Source organism: Somniosus microcephalus, unplaced genomic scaffold (assembly GCF_052327205.1).
Source record: "Somniosus microcephalus isolate GS21.2 unplaced genomic scaffold, FLI_Smic_1.0 unresolved_chr9, whole genome shotgun sequence".
Classification (NCBI taxonomy): domain Eukaryota; kingdom Metazoa; phylum Chordata; class Chondrichthyes; order Squaliformes; family Somniosidae; genus Somniosus; species Somniosus microcephalus.
This window is the reverse complement of record NW_028225187.1, coordinates 19,710,248-19,728,903: the sequence shown is the minus strand read 5'-3', so window position 1 is coordinate 19,728,903 and position 18,656 is coordinate 19,710,248. Positions and strand designations below refer to the sequence as shown.

Here is an 18,656-nt window from a genome sequence, read left to right as displayed (position 1 = left end):
CTCCCTCAGTACTGGCACCGGGGGAGTGTGGGCCTGGATTATGGGGCTCGAGTCCTAGAGTATATACATCTACCTCCGACAGTGCAGCACTCACTCAGTACTGGCACCGGGGAGTGTGGGCCTGGATTATGGGTCTCGATTCCTAGAGTATATACATCTACCTCCGACAGTGCAGCGCTCCCTCAGTACTGGCACCGGGGAGTGTGGGCCTGGATTATGGGGCTCGAGTCCTAGAGTATATACATCTACCTCCGACAGTGCAGCGCTCCCTCAGTACTGGCACCGGGGAGTGTGGGCCTGGATTATGGGGCTCGAGTCCTAGAGTATATACATCTACCTCCGACAGTGCAGCGCTCCCTCAGTACTGGCACCGGGGAGTGTGGGCCTGGATTATGGGGCTCGAGTCCTAGAGTATATACATCTACCTCCGACAGTGCAGCGCTCCCTCAGTACTGGCACCGGGGAGTGTGGGCCTGGATTATGGGGCTCGTGTCCTAGAGTATATACATCTACCTCCGACAGTGCAGCGCTCCCTCAGTACTGGCACCAGGGAGTGTGGGCCTGGATTATGGGGCTCGAGTCCTAGAGTATATACATCTACCTCCGACAGTGCAGCGCTCCCTCAGTACTGGCACCGGGGAGTGTGGGCCTGGATTATGGGGCTCGAGTCCTAGAGTATAGATATCTCCCTCCGACAGTGCAGCGCTCCCTCAGTACTGGCACTGGGGAGTGTGGGCCTGGATTATGGGGCTCGAGTCCTAGAGTATAGACATCTACCTCCGACAGTGCAGCGTTCCCTCAGTACTGGCACCGGGGAGTGTGGGCCTGGATTATGGGGCTCGAGTCCTAGAGTATATACATCTACCTCCGACAGTGCAGCGCTCCCTCAGTACTGGCACCGGGGAGTGTGGGCCTGGATTATGGGGCTCGAGTCCTAGAGTATATACATCTACCTCCGACAGTGCAGCGCTCCCTCAGTACTGGCACCGGGGAGTGTGGGCCTGGATTATGGAGCTCGTGTCCTAGAGTATATACATCTACCTCCGACAGTGCAGCGCTCCCTCAGTACTGGCACCGGGGAGTGTGGGCCTGGATTATGGGGCTCGAGTCCTAGAGTATAGATATCTCCCTCCGACAGTGCAGCACTCCTTCAGTACTGGCACCGGGGAGTGTGGGCCTGGATTATGGAGCTCGTGTCCTAGAGTATATACATCTACCTCCGACAGTGCAGCGCTCCCTCAGTACTGGCACCAGGGAGTGTGGGCCTGGATTATGGAGCTCGATTCCTAGAGTATATACATCTACCTCCGACAGTGCAGCGCTCCCTCAGTACTGGCACCGGGGAGTGTGGGCCTGGATTACAGGGCTCGAGCCCTAGAGTATATACATCTACCTCCGACAGTGCAGCGCTCCCTCAGTACTGGCACCAGGGAGTGTGGGCCTGGATTATGGGGCTCGAGTCCTAGAGTATATACATCTACCTCCGACAGTGCAGCGCTCCCTCAGTACTAGCACCGGGGAGTGTGGGCCTGGATTATGGGCTTGAGTCCTGGAGTATATACATCTACCTCCGACAGTGCAGCGCTCCCTCAGTACTGGCACCGGGGAGTGTGGGCCTGGATTATGGGGCTCGAGTCCTGGAGTATATACATCTACCTCCGACAGTGCAGCGCTCCCTCAGTACTGGCACCGGGGAGTGTGGGCCTGGATTATGGGGCTCGAGTCCTAGAGTATATACATCTACCTCCGACAGTGCAGCGCTCCCTCAGTACTGGCACCGGGGAGTGTGGGCCTGGATTATGGGGCTCGAGTCCTAGAGTATATACATCTGCCTCCGACAGTGCAGTGCTCCCTCAGTACTGGCACCGGGGAGTGTGGGCCTGGATTATGGGGCTCGAGTCCTAGAGTATATACATCTACCTCCGACAGTGCAGCGCTCCCTCAGTACTGGCACCGGGGAGTGTGGGCCTGGATTATGGGGCTCGAGTCCTGGAGTATATACATGTACCTCCGACAGTGCAGCGCTCCCTCAGTACTGGCACCGGGGAGTGTGGGCCTGGATTATGGGGCTCGAGTCCTAGAGTATATACATCTACCTCCGACAGTGCAGCGCTCCCTCAGTACTGGCACCGGGGAGTGTCGGCCTGGATTATGGGGCTCGAGTCCTAGAGTATATACATCTACCTCCGACAGTGCAGCGCTCCCTCAGTACTGGCACCGGGGAGTGTGGGCCTGGATTATGGGGCTCGAGTCCTAGAGTATATACATCTACCTCCGACAGTGCAGCGCTCCCTCAGTACTGGCACCGGGGAGTGTGGGCCTGGATTATGGAGCTCGAGTCCTAGAGTATATACATCTACCTCCGACAGTGCAGCGCTCCCTCAGTACTGGCACCGGGGAGTGTGGGCCTGGATTATGGGGCTCGAGTCCTGGAGTATATACATCTACCTCCGACAGTGCAGCGCTCCCTCAGTACTGGCACCAGGGAGTGTGGGCCTGGATTATGGGGCTCGAGTCCTGGAGTATATACATCTACCTCCGACAGTGCAGCGCTCCCTCAGTACTGGCACCGGGGAGTGTGGGCCTGGATTATGGGGCTCGAGTCCTAGAGTATAGACATCTACCTCCGACAGTGCAGCGCTCCCTCAGTACTGGCACCGGGGAGTGTGGGCCTGGATTATGGGGCTCGAGTCCTAGAGTATATACATCTCCCTCTTTTGGATGAGACGTTAAACCGAGGCCCCCGTCTGCCCTCTCAGGTGGACGTAAAAGATCCCACTGTCACTATTGGAAGAAGAGCAGGGGGGGGGAGTTCTCCCCGGTGTCCTGGGGCCAATAATGATCCCTCAACCAACATCACTAAAACAGATGATCTGGTCATTATCACGTTGCTGTCTGTGGGAGCTTGCTGTGCGCAAACTGGCTGCCGCGTTTCCTACATTACAACAGCAACTACACTTCAAAAGGTACTTCATTGGCTGTGAAGCTTTGGGCTGTCCTGTAAGGGATAATTTCCTTTATTAGCCGAGACATAGAATATAAGAGCAGAGAGGTTATGTTATGCCCTCTCTCTCTCTCTAGATGTGAAGCACACCACAGCCAATCAGCCCTCCCCGACTACATCCCGCAGTGCGATCTCCTTTGACCGCAACCTTCTCCTGCTCTCCCCCCGCCCTCTCTCTCTGTCTATATATATATGTGTGAAGCACACCACAGCCAATCAGCCCTCCCCGACTACATCCCGCAGTGCGATCTCCTTTGACCGCAACCTTCTCCTGCTCTCCCCCCGCCCTCTCTCTCTGTCTATATATATATGTGTGAAGCACACCACAGCCGATCAGCCCTCCCCGACTACGTCCCGCAGTGCGATCTCCTTTGACCGCAACCTTCTCCTGCTCTCCCCCCGCCCTCTCTCTCTCTATATATATATATGTGTGAAGCACACCACAGCCGATCAGCCCTCCCCGACTACGTCCCGCAGTGCGATCTCCTTTGACCGCAACCTTCTCCTGCTCCCTGCCCGCTCTCCCTCTATATGTATATATGTGCTCCCCCTGCCTTCTCTCTCTCTCTCTCTCGCTATACATATATGTGTGAAGCACAGCACAGCCGATCAGCCCTCCCCGAATACATCCCGCAGTGCGATCTCCTTTGACCGCAACCTTCTCCTGCTCCCCGCCCCGCTCTCCCTCTATATGTATATATGTGCTCCCCCTGCCCTCTCTCTCTCTCTCTCTCTCTCGCTATACATATATGTGTGAAGCACACCACAGCCGATCAGCCCTCCCCGAATACATCCCGCAGTGCGCTCTCCTTTGACCGCAACCTTCTCCTGCTCCCCGCCCTGCTCTCTCTCTATATGTATATATGTGCTCCCCCTGCCCTCTCTCTCTCTCTCGCTATACATATATGTGTGAAGCACACCACAGCTGATCAGCCCTCCCCGAATACATCCCGCAGTGCGATCTCCTTTGACCGCAACCTTCTCCTGCTCCCCGCCCTGCTCTCTCTCTATATGTATATATGTGTTCCCCCTGCCCTCTCTCTCTCTCGCTATACATATATGTGTGAAGCACACCACAGCGGATGAGCCCTCCCCGACGACATCCCGCAGTGCGATCTCCTTTGACCGCAACCTTCTCCTGCTCCCCGCCCCGCTCTCCCTCTATATGTATATATGTGCTCCCCCTGCCCTCTCTCTCTCTCTCTCGCTATACATATATGTGTGAAGCACACCACAGCCGATCAGCCCTCCCCGAATACATCCCGCAGTGCGATCTCCTTTGACCGCTACCTTCTCCTGCTGTCCCCCCCACCACCCCGCCCCCTCTCGCTCTCCCCCTCGACGATAATGCATCAGGAGCCCCCGCTCCGGCCAAACGCGATTGGGATTCCTCCTCTCCAACTGCCCCCGTGAGGAACCTGTCCATCCAGTTCCCAATTCTAAGTTTGCGACGTGTCACTGACAACAGGTGGCTGGCTGGAGAAAAAAAGTGTTTGCACCTCAGCCTTAACACAAACTGCGTTAACCACACACCGACAGGAAAAAAAACCAAACAAGTAGGGGCAGATTTTCTTTAAGAGACTGCAGATCTGCCAGATCGGATTCAGAACTCACCAGCCCGACGTAACACCAACCTCTCTTCACACACAACTCCCGGAGTGACTGAGTACACAATCACCCAGGCAGCCTTTAAAGTCACCGTTCCTTAAAGGCAAAGGTCCACGCCCCGGTTTTTTTTTGTTTTGCCAACGGCAGAGAGATTAATTTTACAATTGCCTCGGCTCGGCTGTTGTGTTCAGTGCTGGGTGACTTTGGCAAGGACATGGAGGTCGCCGCGGAGGAGTTGGACCAGAATGGGATTCATCGAGCCCCATAATCCAGGACCACACTCCCCGGTGCCAGTACTGAGGGAGCGCTGCGCTGTCGGAGGTGGATGTATATACTCTAGGACTCGAGCCCCATAACCCAGGCCCACACTCCCCGGTGCCAGTACTGAGGGAGCGCTGCACTGTCGGAGGTAGATGTATATACTCTAGGACTCGAGTCCCATAACCCAGGCCCACACTCCCCGCTGCCAGTACTGAGGGAGCGCTGCACTGTCGGAGGTAGATGTCTATACTCTAGGACTCGAGCTCCATAATCCAGGCCCACACTCCCCGGTGCCAGTACTGAGGGAGCGCTGCACTGTCAGAGGTAGATGTATATACTCTAGGACTCGAGCCCCATAATCCAGGCCCACACTCCCCGGTGCCTGTACTGAGGGAGCGCTGCACTGTCGGAGGTAGATGTATATACTCTAGGACTCGAGCCCCATAATCCAGGCCCACACTCCCCGGTGCCAGTACTGAGGGAGCACTGCACTGTCGGAGGTAGATGTATATACTCTAGGGCTCGAGCCCCATAATCCAGGCCCACACTCCCCGGTGCCAGTACTGAGGGAGCGCTGCACTGTCGGAGGTAGATGTATATGCTCTAGGACTCGAGCTCCATAATCCAGGCCCACACTCCCCGGTGCCAGTACTGAGGGAGCGCTGCACTGTCGGAGGTAGATGTATATACTCTAGGACTCGAGCCCCATAATCCAGGCCCACACTCCCCGGTGCCAGTACTGGGGGAGCGCTGCACTGTCGGAGGTAGATGTATATACTCTAGGACTCGAGCCCCATAATCCAGGCCCACACTCCCCGGTGCCAGTACTGAGGGAGTGCTGCACTGTCGGAGGTTCCGTCTTTCAGATGAGACGTTAAACCGAGGCCCCCGTCTGCTCTCTCAGGTGGACGTAAAAGATCCCACGGCCACTATTGGAAGAAGAGCAGGGGGGAGATCTCCCCGGTGTCCTGGGGCCAATATTTATCCCTCAACCAACATCACTAAAACAGATTATCTGGTCATTAGCAACATAGAAGATAGGAGCAGGAGTAGGCCATTCGGCCCCTCGAGCCTGCTCCGCCATTTAATGAGATCATGGCTGATCATCCAAATTCAGTACCCTGTCCCTGCCTTCTCCCCATATCCCTTGATCCCTTTAGCCTTAAGAAATATATCCAACTCCTTCTTGAATATATTTAATGAATTGGCCTCCACTGCCTTCTGTGGTAGAGAATTCCACAGGTTCACCACTCTCTGGGTGAAGAAATTCCTCCTCATCTCTGTCCTAAATGGCTTACCCCTTATCCTTAGACTGTGACCCCTGGTTCTGGACTCCCCGGCCATCGGGAACATCCTTCCTGCATCTAGTCTGTCCAGTCCTGTTAGAATTTTATAAGTTTCAATGAGATCCCCTCTCATTCTTCTAAACTCCAGCGAGTATAAGCCCAATCGACCCAATCTCTCCTCATACGTCATTCCTGCCATCCCAGGTATCAGCCTGGTGAATCTTCGCTGCACTCCCTCCATGGCAAGAACATCCTTCCTCAGATAAGGCGATCAAAACTGCACACAATACTCAAGGTGTGGTCTCACCAAGGCCCTGTACAACTGCAGCAAGACATCTTTGCTCCTGTACTCGAACCCTCTCGCTATGAAGGCCAACATACCATTTGCCTTCTTAACCGCCTGCTGCACTTGCATGCTTACCTTCAGCGACTGGTGCACAAGGACACCCAGGTATCGTTGCACTTCCCCTTTTCCCAATCTATTGCCGTTTAGATAATAATCTGTCTTCCTGTTTTTGCCACCGAAGTGGATAACCTCGCATTTATCCACATTATACTGCATCTGCCATACATCTGCACAATCACCCAACCTGTTCTGCTTCATGGAATTAATGGCAAACTAGGTGTCAGCATTAAAAACTGGATTGACAACAGGAAACAGAAGGTGCCAATAAATGGAAAAAGTTGCGTCAGGGAGGACCTAAGTCACCTGCAATTATACTATCTAGAAACGACTAGGAGGCTGTAACTTTCTCAATCTTTTGGTTATGGTATCAAGTCATGTAGTCATATAACAAATGTAATGGGGATAAAAAGCATTCAAAGTGATCTATGTAACAAAAGTGATTGGGCAGAAACATGGCAAATGCACTTTAATGTGGATAAATGTGAGGTTATCCACTTTGGTGGCAAAAACAGGAAGGCAGATTATTATTTGAATGGCAATAGATTGGGAGAAGGGGAAGTGCAACGAGACCTGGGTGTTATTGTGCACCAGTCGCTGAAGGTAAGCATGCAGGTGCAGCAGGCGGTTAAGAAGGCAAATGGTATGTTGGCCTTCGTAGCGAGAGGATTCGAGTACAGGAACAAGGATGTCTTGCTGCAGTTGTACAGGGCCTTGGTGAGACCACACCTTGAGTACTGTGTGCAGTTTTGGTCGCCTTATCTGAGGAAGGATGTTCTTGCCATGGGAGGAGTGCAGCGAAGATTCACCAGGCTGATACCTGGGATGGCAGGAATGACGTATGAGGAGAGATTGTGTCGATTGGGATTATACTCGCTGGAGTTTAGAAGAATGAGAGGGGATCTCATTGAAACTTATAAAATTCTAACAGGACTAGACAGACTAGATGCAGGAAGGATGTTCCCGATGGTCGGGGAGTCCAGAGCCAGGGGTCACAGTCTAAGGATAAGGGGTAAGCCATTTAGGACAGAGATGAGGAGGAATTTCTTCACCCAGAGAGTGGTGAACCTGTGGAATTCTCTGCCACAGAGGGCGGTGGAGGCCAGTTCATTAAATATCTTCAAAAAAGAGTTGGATATATTTCTTAAGGCAAAAGGGATCAAGGGATATGGGGAGAAGGCAGGGACAGGGTACTGAATTTGGATGATCAGCCATGATCTCGGTGAATGGCGGAGCAGGCTCGAGGGGCCGAATGGCCGACTCCTGCTCCGATCTTCTATGTTTCTATGTTTCTATTTTTGTCTAGTTTTAACTTGGTAACAGTCACAAGATGTACATGCTGAGATTTTATGCTTTTGTCGAACTCCGTTGCATCTTTGACAGGATAGGGCTTCTGCCCATGGTAAGAATTTGCTCTTGACTCAAACTGATTTCCCAGTGTGGCGGTACCACCGGCTGTACCTTACATAAAGACACATAATTCCCTTTAACTTACCTTACTGTATGTTTAACTTACCTTTTGAGGCCGTTGCCCTTTTAACTTACCTGTTGGGGCCATTGCCCCTTTAAGACGCGCCCTAGCGTGCTGACGTCACGTCACGTACGACGTGATGTGTGTGCGCCGGCACAGCCCGGCCTAGCGCCTTCGGCCTCAACGGCCAGCCGACGGGAGCGACGCGATCTTCCGCTCCCGCGGCAAGCACCGGCACAGCCCGGCCTAGCGTCTTCGGCCTCAACGGCCAGCCGACGGGAGCGACGCGATCTTCCGCTCCCGCGGCAAGCACCGGCACAGCCCGGCCAGCGACGCAACGACGCGCATCACGTGACGCCCTAAGCGCGGGAAACGCGAACAACGTGATGACGTCACAACACAAACGCGATGACGTCATCACGCTCCCCGCAGGACTGCGAACTCAGTCCTCGTGGAGTCCCCGCTGGGACAAGACCTACACCACGGTGCTCCTACAGTCAGCCATCTTACCTGCCATCTTACCTGATGTAATTAGTCTGTTCCTGTAAATAAACAACTTATTTACAGTTCGTCGAAGTCAAACTCTCTTATTTAGTGGCGATCTACACGAACCGCTACACCAGCCTCATTTATATTGTTCAGGCAAACTCGCAGGTTCTAGAGTGGGGAATTCAGCCAGAAGAGGGATGAAGGCCGGTTGAGGCAAGCCTTTGGATGCTTACTGCAGCATTGCACAGCTGGTAGCCTCAATACTGCCTGCTTCATATAATATTCACTTGTTCACCAATAAATGTACTTGTTTATTAAAGTCTAAAATGAGGTCTAATGTTGTGATGCTCTGCCGCTTTTCAAGGACAGGGAAATGTCACTGCGAAGATGCTCATAGCTAAAACAATTTACAGAAAAGATTTCCGTTTGTTACCCCAGGCTTTCTATCAGAAACCTACGGTGGTAGGCCAGATCACCAACAACGATGAGTCAGCCTACAGGGAGGAGGTCCAGCATCTCGTGAAGTGGTGCGCCGATAACAACCTGGCCCTTAACATCAAGAAAACCAAGGAAATCATTGTGGACTTCAGGAAGTCTAAAGGCGGAAGTCACACCCCCATCCACATCCATGGGGCTGTGGTGGAAAGGGTGGACAGCTTTAAGTTCCTCGGAGTCCACGTCACGGAAGACCTCTCCTGGTCCCTCAATACCTCCTCTCTGGTGAAGAAGGCCCAGCAGCGCCTATATTTCCTAAGGAGGCTGAAGGGATGTAACCTGTCACCCCTGATCCTCTCTAACTTTTACCGCTGCACAATAGAGAGCATCCTGACGAACTGTATCACAGTGTGGTATGGCAGCTGTAGCTCCTATGACCGGAAAGCCCTGCAGCGGGTAGTCAAAACTGCCCAACGCATTACCGGCACCCGGCTACCGACCATAGAGCACATATACCAGAAACGCTGTTTACGGAGGCCCCGGTCCATCATCAAAGACCCTACCCACCCCAGCCACAGTCTGTTCGCCCTCCTGCCATCTGGGAGACGCTACAGATGCATTCGCACCCGTACGACCAGATTTAGGAACAGCTTCTTTCCCAGGGCTGTCATCCTACTGAACTCCACAAATAAACACTAAAGCCTGCACATCTGCCAATGCACTTCATTATGTTTATGTTAATGTATTACAAGCCAAATGAATGTTGAATGTTTAAATGTCTTAATCTAAATGTACACTCTCGGGAGCCGCAAGCCTACATTTCGTTGTACTGCACTTGTGCACTAACAGTGACAATAAAAGTGATTATGATTATTATCGATATCCAAATCAATGAAAATGATCTTGAGCATGCAGGAAGATAATAGTAACGAACAAAAGCCATCTAAAATACAGAGGCCTAGAAGTTCAGTTGATAGCGCCACCGATTAGCGCCAAAAAAAAGCGTTAAAAAGGGCTATAAGCAATTTCAGGCAGGTCGCAGGGAGTTTAGCACCACGTCCCATATTGGATATGGGTTTAGCGCCGGCGCTAAATCTTAGCGTGCACCCCATGACGTCATTTCAAGGTGCAACGCCTCTTTAACGCCCCCCCGCCGAAAATTGGGTAGCCCCAAAACTTTTAGCGCCTGGCGCTATTAGTGACAGCTCAAGGGAACGTTACCAAGGCACTCTCGCCGTCCAGTGGCGCTATTTAAAGGGGACACCACTGCTGTGAGAAGGTCAGCCCTTCTGTGAGCACAACCTGTTGGGTGCCTACATCTTGTGGCGCTTCTGCATTGGGAGATCCTTACAGCCATTGACCCAGCGGCGCCAGAGGATCTTTGGCCCTGTGAGCAGCACCTAGCTGCTGGTAAGACATTTAAAAGGTCCCTTATTCACTGGTATGATGGGGGCTGCTTTGGAAGGGAACTTCCTTCTGCTGGAGCATTTTGAGAGGGCACAGAGACGGATGGAGAGTGGCCCAGGAGTGGGCAGACGGAGGAGGTCCAACAGACGTCGCCACACCAGACCTTACGCAGCGAGGGTTTTCAGAGACCACTTCCACTACGACAACATGTCGGAGGAGCAGTTTGTCAGAAGGCTCCTATTCCATTAGGAAGTACTGACTGAGCTGTTCCAATTGCCTCAGGATGATCTTCTGCCGCGCATACGGCGCAGGACATCTCTGTCGGTGCCTGTAAAGGTTCCCCTTTAAGAGCTGGCCGGCTACTGACTCTCTCGTGATCATCGATGACTGACAGCACCTGCACTGCACCCAGCCGCCCCGATATTCGGCAGCGCCACCATGTTAGCACCTTAAGTCGACCGTGCAACGCCAGAATTAGCGCCACGATCACTTTAGGCGGGCTACAACCCAATATCGTGGTAGATGGCGCTAATTTTCAAATGGCGCTAAAAATTAGCCCTGCGCCATCTCCAGCGCCCCACTGGCGGCTATAACCAATTTCTAGGCCAGAAGGTGAAGTATCTAGAGTAAGGTGGGCAGAAGAGACCCATAATGTAAAAATTCAGACCAATTAAGTGGATGGGCTAAGGAAGGAAAACAATGTTCTCCAGTGGCATAGTAGGTAAAAGGACTGCCTAGTATAACATAAAGCCATATTGGCCAGAAGGTCCCAGGTATTATTACCAATCTGTGCTGAGTTAGTTGATCTCAGCCAGGGTAGCAATTGAGGAGCTACAATTAGTCTTAGTGCTACTGGGGTAAGAAGTGTTCATGTTCTTGATCCCTATTTAGTGATTTGTACGACAAAGTGCATGTGCATAAACATCAAGCGAGAAAAGGATCTAGTACAGGTACACTATCCCTTATCCGAAAGCCTTGGGACCAGCTGAGTTTCGGTTTTCGGAATTTTTCGGATTTCAGAAGGTATTGGGAAATTTGTCGAGGGTGGGGGTCGGCAGGGGGTCGGGGGTGGGGGTCGGCGGGGGGTCGGGGTCGGCGGGGGGGTCGGCGGGGGGTTGGGGTCGGCGGGGGGTCGGGGTGGGGGTCGGCGGGGGGTCGGGGTCGGCGGGGGGTCAGCGGGGTGGGGGTCGGCAGGGGGTCGGGGGGGAGAAAAGAATATCGGACGGGCCGCGGTTCGGGTCGGGGGGGGGTCGGGTCGGGTGGGAGGGTGGAGAAAAGAATATCGGACGGGTCGGGGGTCGGGTGGGGGGTGGAGAAAAGAATATCGGGCGGGTCGGGGGTCGGGTCGGGTGGGGGGTGGAGAAAAGAATATCGGACGGGTCGGGGGTCGGGTCGGGTGGGGGGGGGAGAAAAGAATATCGGACGGGTCGGGGGTCGGGTCGGGTGGGGGGGGGAGAAAAGAATATCGGACGGGTCGGGGGTCGGGTCGGGTGGGGGGGGGAGAAAAGAATATCGGACGGGTCGGGGGTCGGGGTGGGGGTCGGCGGGGGAGAAAAGAATATCGGACGGGCCGCTGCAGCTATCGGACGGGCCGCTGTATTGTTGGGTTCACTCTCCCGGTACCTCCTTCACACTGCCCGGCTCGGCCTGCAATCTCCTACCCAGGAGGGAACTCTGTGACCCTCTGCCCCGCTCAGCGTAAGTCGTGCGCCACTCTGGTCATGTCGTGCGCACGACTTACGCTGAACGAAAAAACTTTCGGTTTTTAGAGGTTTTCGCTTTTAGGAAGTTCGGATAAAGGATAGTCTACCTGTATACTGTATTCGCTGCTCACGATGCGGTCTCCTCTACACTGGGGAGACCAAACGCAGATTGGGCGACCGCTTTACGGAACACCTCCGTTCAGTCCGTAAGGGTGACCCCGAGCTTCCGGTCGCCTGTCATTTTAATTCACCGCTCCATTCCCACTCGGACCTCACCGTCCTTGGCCTCTTGTATTGTTCCACGGAAGCTCAACGTAAACTCGAGGAACAGCACCTCATCTTCCGATTAGGCAGTCTGCAGCCTTCCGGACTCAATATCGAGTTCAACAACTTCAGATCATAACCTCGGCCCCTATTTCATTTTTTCTTGTAATTTTTCCACTCCTTTCCCCCCCCCGCCTTTCCTTTTGTTTCTCTCTCACACCTGGCAGCTATCTCTTGCCCTGCCAGTACACTTTACACCTAATCTCAGCCTACTACCATCTCGTCTAGCTTCGAATACCTTTTATTGTCTCTTTTTTTTACTTCTTTTGCTTCTTTTATTCTTTTGTCCGATCGCAGCCCTGCCTTCGATCTATTTTCTTTTCTTTCCAGTTTTGAAGAAGGGTTCGACCCGAAACGTCAACTCAAATTTCTGTCCACGGATGTTGCCTGACCTGCTGAGTTTTTCCAGCATTTTCTGTTGTTATTTAGTTTTTGAGAAAATGATCAGGCTTGGCTGGCAAGTGGCAAGTAACATTCGCACCAGGCAATGACCATCTCCAACAAGCGAGACTCTAACCATCTCCCCTTGACATTCAATAAGTAATAATAATAAGAAGAATCAACTTTATTGTCATTGTTAGTGCACAAGTGCAGTACAACGAAATGTAGGCTTGCGGCTCCCGAGAGTGTACATTTAGAGTAAGACATTTAAACATTCAACATACATTTGGCTTGTAATACATTAACATAAACATAACCACAATAAAGTGCATTGGCAGATGTGCAGGTTTTAGAGTTTATTTGTGGAGTTCAGTAGGATGACAGCCCTGGGAAAGAAGCTGTTCCTAAATCTGGTCGTACGGGTGCGAATGCATCTGTAGCGTCTCCCAGATGGCAGGAGGGTGAACAGACTGTGGCTGGGGTGGGTAGGGTCTTTGATGATGGTCCGTGACCTCCGTAAACAGCGTTTCTGGTATATGTGCTCTACGGTCGGTAGCCGGGTGCCAGTAATGCGTTGGGCAGTTTTGACTACCCGCTGCAGGGCTTTCCGGTCATAGTAGCTACAGCTGCCATACCATACTGTGATACAGTTTGTCAGGATGCTCTCTATTGTGCAGCGGTAAAAGTTAGAGAGGATCAGGGGTGACAGATTACATCCCTTCAGCCTCCTTAGGAAATATAGGCGCTGCTGGGCCTTCTTCACCAGAGAGGAGGTGTTGAGGGACCAGGAGAGGTCTTCGGTGATGTGGACTCCGAGGAACTTAAAGCTGTCCACCCTTTCCACCACAGCCCCATGGATGTGGATGGGGGTGTGACTTCCGCCTTTAGACTTCCTGAAGTCCACAATGATTTCTTTGGTTTTCTTGATGTTGAGGGCCAGGTTGTTATCAGCGCACCACTTCACGAGATGCTGGACCTCCTCCCTGTAGGCTGACTCATCGTTGTTGGTGATCTGGCCTACCACCGTGGTATCATCCGCAAACTTGATGATGGTGTTGGAACCATGAACAGCCACACAGTCGTGGGTGAAGAGGGAGTAGAGGAGGGGGCTCAGCACACATCCTTGTGGGGCCCCCGTGTTCAGGGTCGGGGGGGGGAGGTGTGGTTACCTAATTTGACAGACTGGGGTCTGTTTGTTAGGAAGTCCAGGGTCCAGTTGCAGAGGGAAGTGTTCAGGCCAAGAGTGTGGAGTTTGGTGGCCAGCTTGTTGGGGTCGATAGTGTTGAATGCTGAGCTGTAGTCTATAAACAGCATTCTGATGTAGGTCTCTTTACCACTGGCATTACCAATGGCATTACCATTGCTGAATCCCCCACTATCAACATCCTGGGGGTTACCATTGATCAGAAACTGAACTGGACCAGCCGTATAAATACTGTGGCTACAAGAGCAGGCCAGAGGCTGGGAATTCTGCGGCGAGTGTCTCACCTCCTGACTCCCCAAAGCCTTTCCACTATCTACAAGGCACAAGTCAGGAGTGTGATGGAATACTCTCCACTTGCCTGGATGAGTGCAGCTCCAACAACACTCAAGAAGCTCGACACCATTCAGGATAAAGCAGCCCGCTTGATTGGCACCCCATCCATTACCTTAAACACTCACTCCCTCCACCACCGGCGCACTGTGGCTGCAGTGTGTACCATCTACAAGATGCACTGCAGCAACTCGCCAAGGCTTCTTCAACAGCACCTTCCAAACCCGCAACCTCTACCACTTAGAAGGACAAGGGCAGCAGACGCATGGGAACATCACCACCTACAAGTTCCCCTCCAAGCCACACACCATCCTGACTTGGACCTGTATCGCTGTTCATAGAAACATAGAAACATAGAGATAGGAACAGGAGTAGGCCATTCGGCCCTTCGAGCCTGCTCCGCCATTCAATGAGATCATGGCTGATCTTCGTCTGAGATCATAGCTGATCTTACCAGTTCAGTACCCCGTCCCCGCCTTTTCTCCGTAACCCTTAATCCCCTTAGCCTTCAGAAATATATCCAATTCTCTCTTGAAAATATTTATTGAATTAGCCTTCACAGCCCTCTGTGGCAGGGAATTCCACAGGCTCACCACTCTTTGAGTGAAGAAATTCTTCCTCATCTCTGTTTTAAATGATTTGCCCGCTATTTTTAGACTGTGGCCCCTGGTTCTGTGCTCCCCGGCCATTGGAAACATTCTCTCTGAATTCAGCCTGTCCAGGCCTGCCATAATTTTATATGTTTCGATGAGATCCCCTCTCAATCTTCTAAACTCCAGTGAGTACAAGCCCAAACCATCCAATCTCTCCTCGTAGGTCATTCCCGCCATTCCAGGTATCAGCCTGGTGAATCGCCGCTGCACTCTTTCCATGGCAAGAACATCCTTCCGCAGATGGGGCGACCAAAACTGTACACAATACTCCAGATGCGGTCTCACCAGCACCTTGTACAGCTGTAGTAAGGTATCCCTATTCCTATACTCGAACCCCCTTGATATGAAGGCCAACATACCATTTGCCTTCTTAATCGCCTGTTGCACCTGCATGCTCTCCTTCAGTGACTGGTGCACAAGAACACCCAGGTCCCTCTGCACTTCCCCATCTCCCAATCTATTGCCATTTAGATAATAATCTACCCTCCTGTTTTTACCCCCAAAGTGGATAACCTCGCATTTATCCACATTATAGTGCATCTGCCACGTATCCGCCCATTCCCCCAACCTGTCCAAATCGCACTGTAGCCTCCTGACATCCTCATCAGAGCCCACCCCTCCTCCTAGTTTAGTGTCGTCAGCGAATTTGGAAATATTGCATCCAATTCCCTGATCCAGATCATTTATATATATTGTGAACAGCTGGGGTCCCAGGACAGATCCTTGCGGCACCCCGCTGGTCACTGCCTGCCACTCCGAAAACGAGCCGTTTATTCCAACTCTCTGTTTTCTATCCGCCAGCCAGTTCTCTATCCACGTTAATACTTTGCCCCCAATCCCATGAGCCTTAATTTTGCATGATAATCTTTTGTGTGATAATCACTGTCGCTGGGCCAAAATCCTGGAACTCCCTCCCTAACAGCATTGTGGGTGTACCTACACCATATGGACTGCAGCGGTTCAAGAAGGCGGCTCACCACCATCTTCTCAAGGGCAATTAGGGATGGGCACTAAATGCAGGCCTAGCCAGCGACGCCCACATCCCATCAATGAATGAATGTAATGGCCAAATACCTACATAGACCATCTTAGCCGCTTGAGTGAAACACCAGAGTACTGCTGCCGTCCATTGAGCCGAACCTCAGCAAGGACTGGAAGGGGAAGACAATGGCCCAGAAATTAGGCTCGGGGGGCTTGCTGCGCGTGCAAGCCCCCGATGAGCACTTACCCGGCGCGCCTGCCGTTCGGCTCCCGGGACGCTTGCAATTCCTGTTTTCAGTTGATTACTCCCGGGCAGCGTCTGACGTCACGCCGCCCAGGAGTGCAGCCAGCGCGAAGCCTCGAGCGCGGAGTCTAAGTTAGACACGCCCCTTGAGGTCTCCTTAACATAGGCCACGCCCCCAATTTTTAACACAAGCTAAGCAATTCTACATGCAGAGCAGCATTTTAAAGACATTTTTTGTATTTTTATTAGTCTTTCACACAGAAACACAGAAACCCCACAGTACAGATAGAGGCCATTTCGGCCCATCGAGCCTGCACCGACACATATCCCACCCGATCCCCGTAACCCCTACACCAACACATATCCCACCCTATCCCCATAACCCCATGTATTTAATCCCCCTAACACTAAGGGTCAATTTATCACAGCCAATCAACCTAACCCGCACATCTTTGGACTGTGGGAGGAAACCGGAGCACCCGGAGGAAACCCACGCAAACACGGGGAGAATGTGCAAACTCCACACAGACAGTCGCCCGAGGCCGGATTCGAACCCGGGTCCCTGGCGCTGTGAGGCAACAGTGCTAACCACTATGCCACCGTGCTTTTATAAAGTTTTAAATACTTTTAAATTATTTTGAAGAATGTAAAGTAGTTTTAAACAGAATTAAAGCGTAGTTAGTGCGATGAGCCGGCTGGGATCACGTGAGCACTGGGCAGCCAATGGGAGGTTGCAAAAGTTCATTCATGAGTTTGATAATAAGAACTGTCAAACTCATGAAAACTCAGGGCGTCCAAAACACTACTTAAACTACAAATAAAAGTTAAAAAAACATCCCACTAAATAAATGAACTATGAATAACTGTAAAAAACTATTTTAAACAATTAATCACATTTTTAAAAACAATAAATTTTTAACAAATAGGGTCTAAAAATACACTTACCTTACTGTAAATTCTTTAAAAATAATAAACCTGTGGAAAAAAAATTCTAAATTTAATTAATAGACCACTTACCTGTAAAACTAAGTACTTACGTCTGCTTTCTTCAAGCGTAAAAAGCGGAGGCCTTTACACACGGGCAACTCTTTAAAAAAAAAAGGAATTTCAGCGCGCACGCGCTGCCTGAAACGTCGCCCGCGTTCCGCCTCTTAACCCCTTGGTTCAGAGGACAGGAAATGCCGGTTTTCCCGCGCATGCGCTAAACCGGCACTTCCATCGGGCCCAGGCGTGAGTACCCCGTCCGTACTCGCGCGTTGGGACCCGAATTACTGGGCCGATGGAAAACTGTCCAAAAAGAGGATGGCAACTCAATGTTTATTTGGACAAATATAAGTGGCACGGTAAAATGTGTACACAATAAAGAGGAGTCCATTAGAAAAGGGTGAAAGATGAAAAGGACGGAGATGAGGAGGAATTTCTTCACTCAGAGGGCGGTGAATCTTTGGTATTCTCTGCCCCAGAGGGCTGTGGAGGCTCAGTCGTGGAGTATATTCAAGGCTGAGATCGATAGATTTTTGGACTCTCGGGGAATCGAGGGATATGGAGTTCGGGCGGGGAAAGTGGAGTTGAGGTCGATGATCAGCCACGATCTTATTGAATGGCGGAGCTGGCGCAAGGGGCCGAATGGCCGACTCCTGCTCCTATTTCTTATGTTCCCAATTGGATTTATTGGTGACTATCTTATATCTAAGCCCCCAATTTTGGACTCCCCACAAGTGGAAACATCTTCTCTACCTCTAAGCTCTCTGTTTCTCTCCATCTGTTGTGACTGTTCTCGTCTGTCCCTGTTCTATAGAAACATAGAAACATAGAAGAGCAGGAGTAGGCCATTCGGCCCCTCGAGCCTGCTCCGCCATTCGATGAGATCGTGGCTGATCATCCAAACTCAGTACCCTGTAACTGCCTTCTCCCCATATCCCTTGATCCCTTTAGCTCTAAGAAATATATCCAACTCCTTCTTGAATATATTTAATGAATTGGCCTCTACTGCCTTCTGTGGTAGAGAATTCCACAGGTTCACCACTCTCTGGGTGAAGAAATTCTTCCTCATCTCAGCCCTAAATGGCTTACCCCTTATCCTTAGACTGTGACCCCTGGTTCTGGACTCTCCGACCATCGGGAACATTCTACCTGCATCTAGTTTGTCCAGACCTGTCAGAATTTTAGAAGTTTCAATGAGATCCCCCTCATTCTTCTAAACTCCAGTGAGTATAAGCCTAATCGACCCAATCTCTCCTCATACGTCATTCCTGCCATCCCAGGTATCAGTCTGGTGAATCTTCGCTGCACTCCCTCCATGGCAAGAACATCCTTCCTCAGATAAGGCAACCAAAACTGCACACAATACTCAAGGTGCGGTCTCACCAAGGCCCTGTACAACTGCAGCAAGACATCCTTGCTCCTGTACTCGAATCCTCTCGCTATGAAGGCCGACATACCATTTGCCTTCTTCACCGCCTGCTGCACCTG

General features: G+C 51.7%; 1 protein-coding gene across 1 annotated transcript in view; it reads right to left on the bottom strand.

Annotated features, from left to right (window-relative positions):
• LOC147084866 (protein FAM83G-like) overlaps positions 1 to 5,266 on the bottom strand; it is a 43,515-nt gene extending 38,249 nt beyond the window's left edge. Inside the window, exon 1 of the mRNA XM_085979356.1 lies at positions 4,619 to 5,266. The gene's annotated coding sequence lies outside the window, so the exon portion shown is untranslated. The remainder of the gene's footprint in view (positions 1 to 4,618) is intronic.
• Positions 5,267 to 18,656: the final 13,390 nt, after the last annotated feature.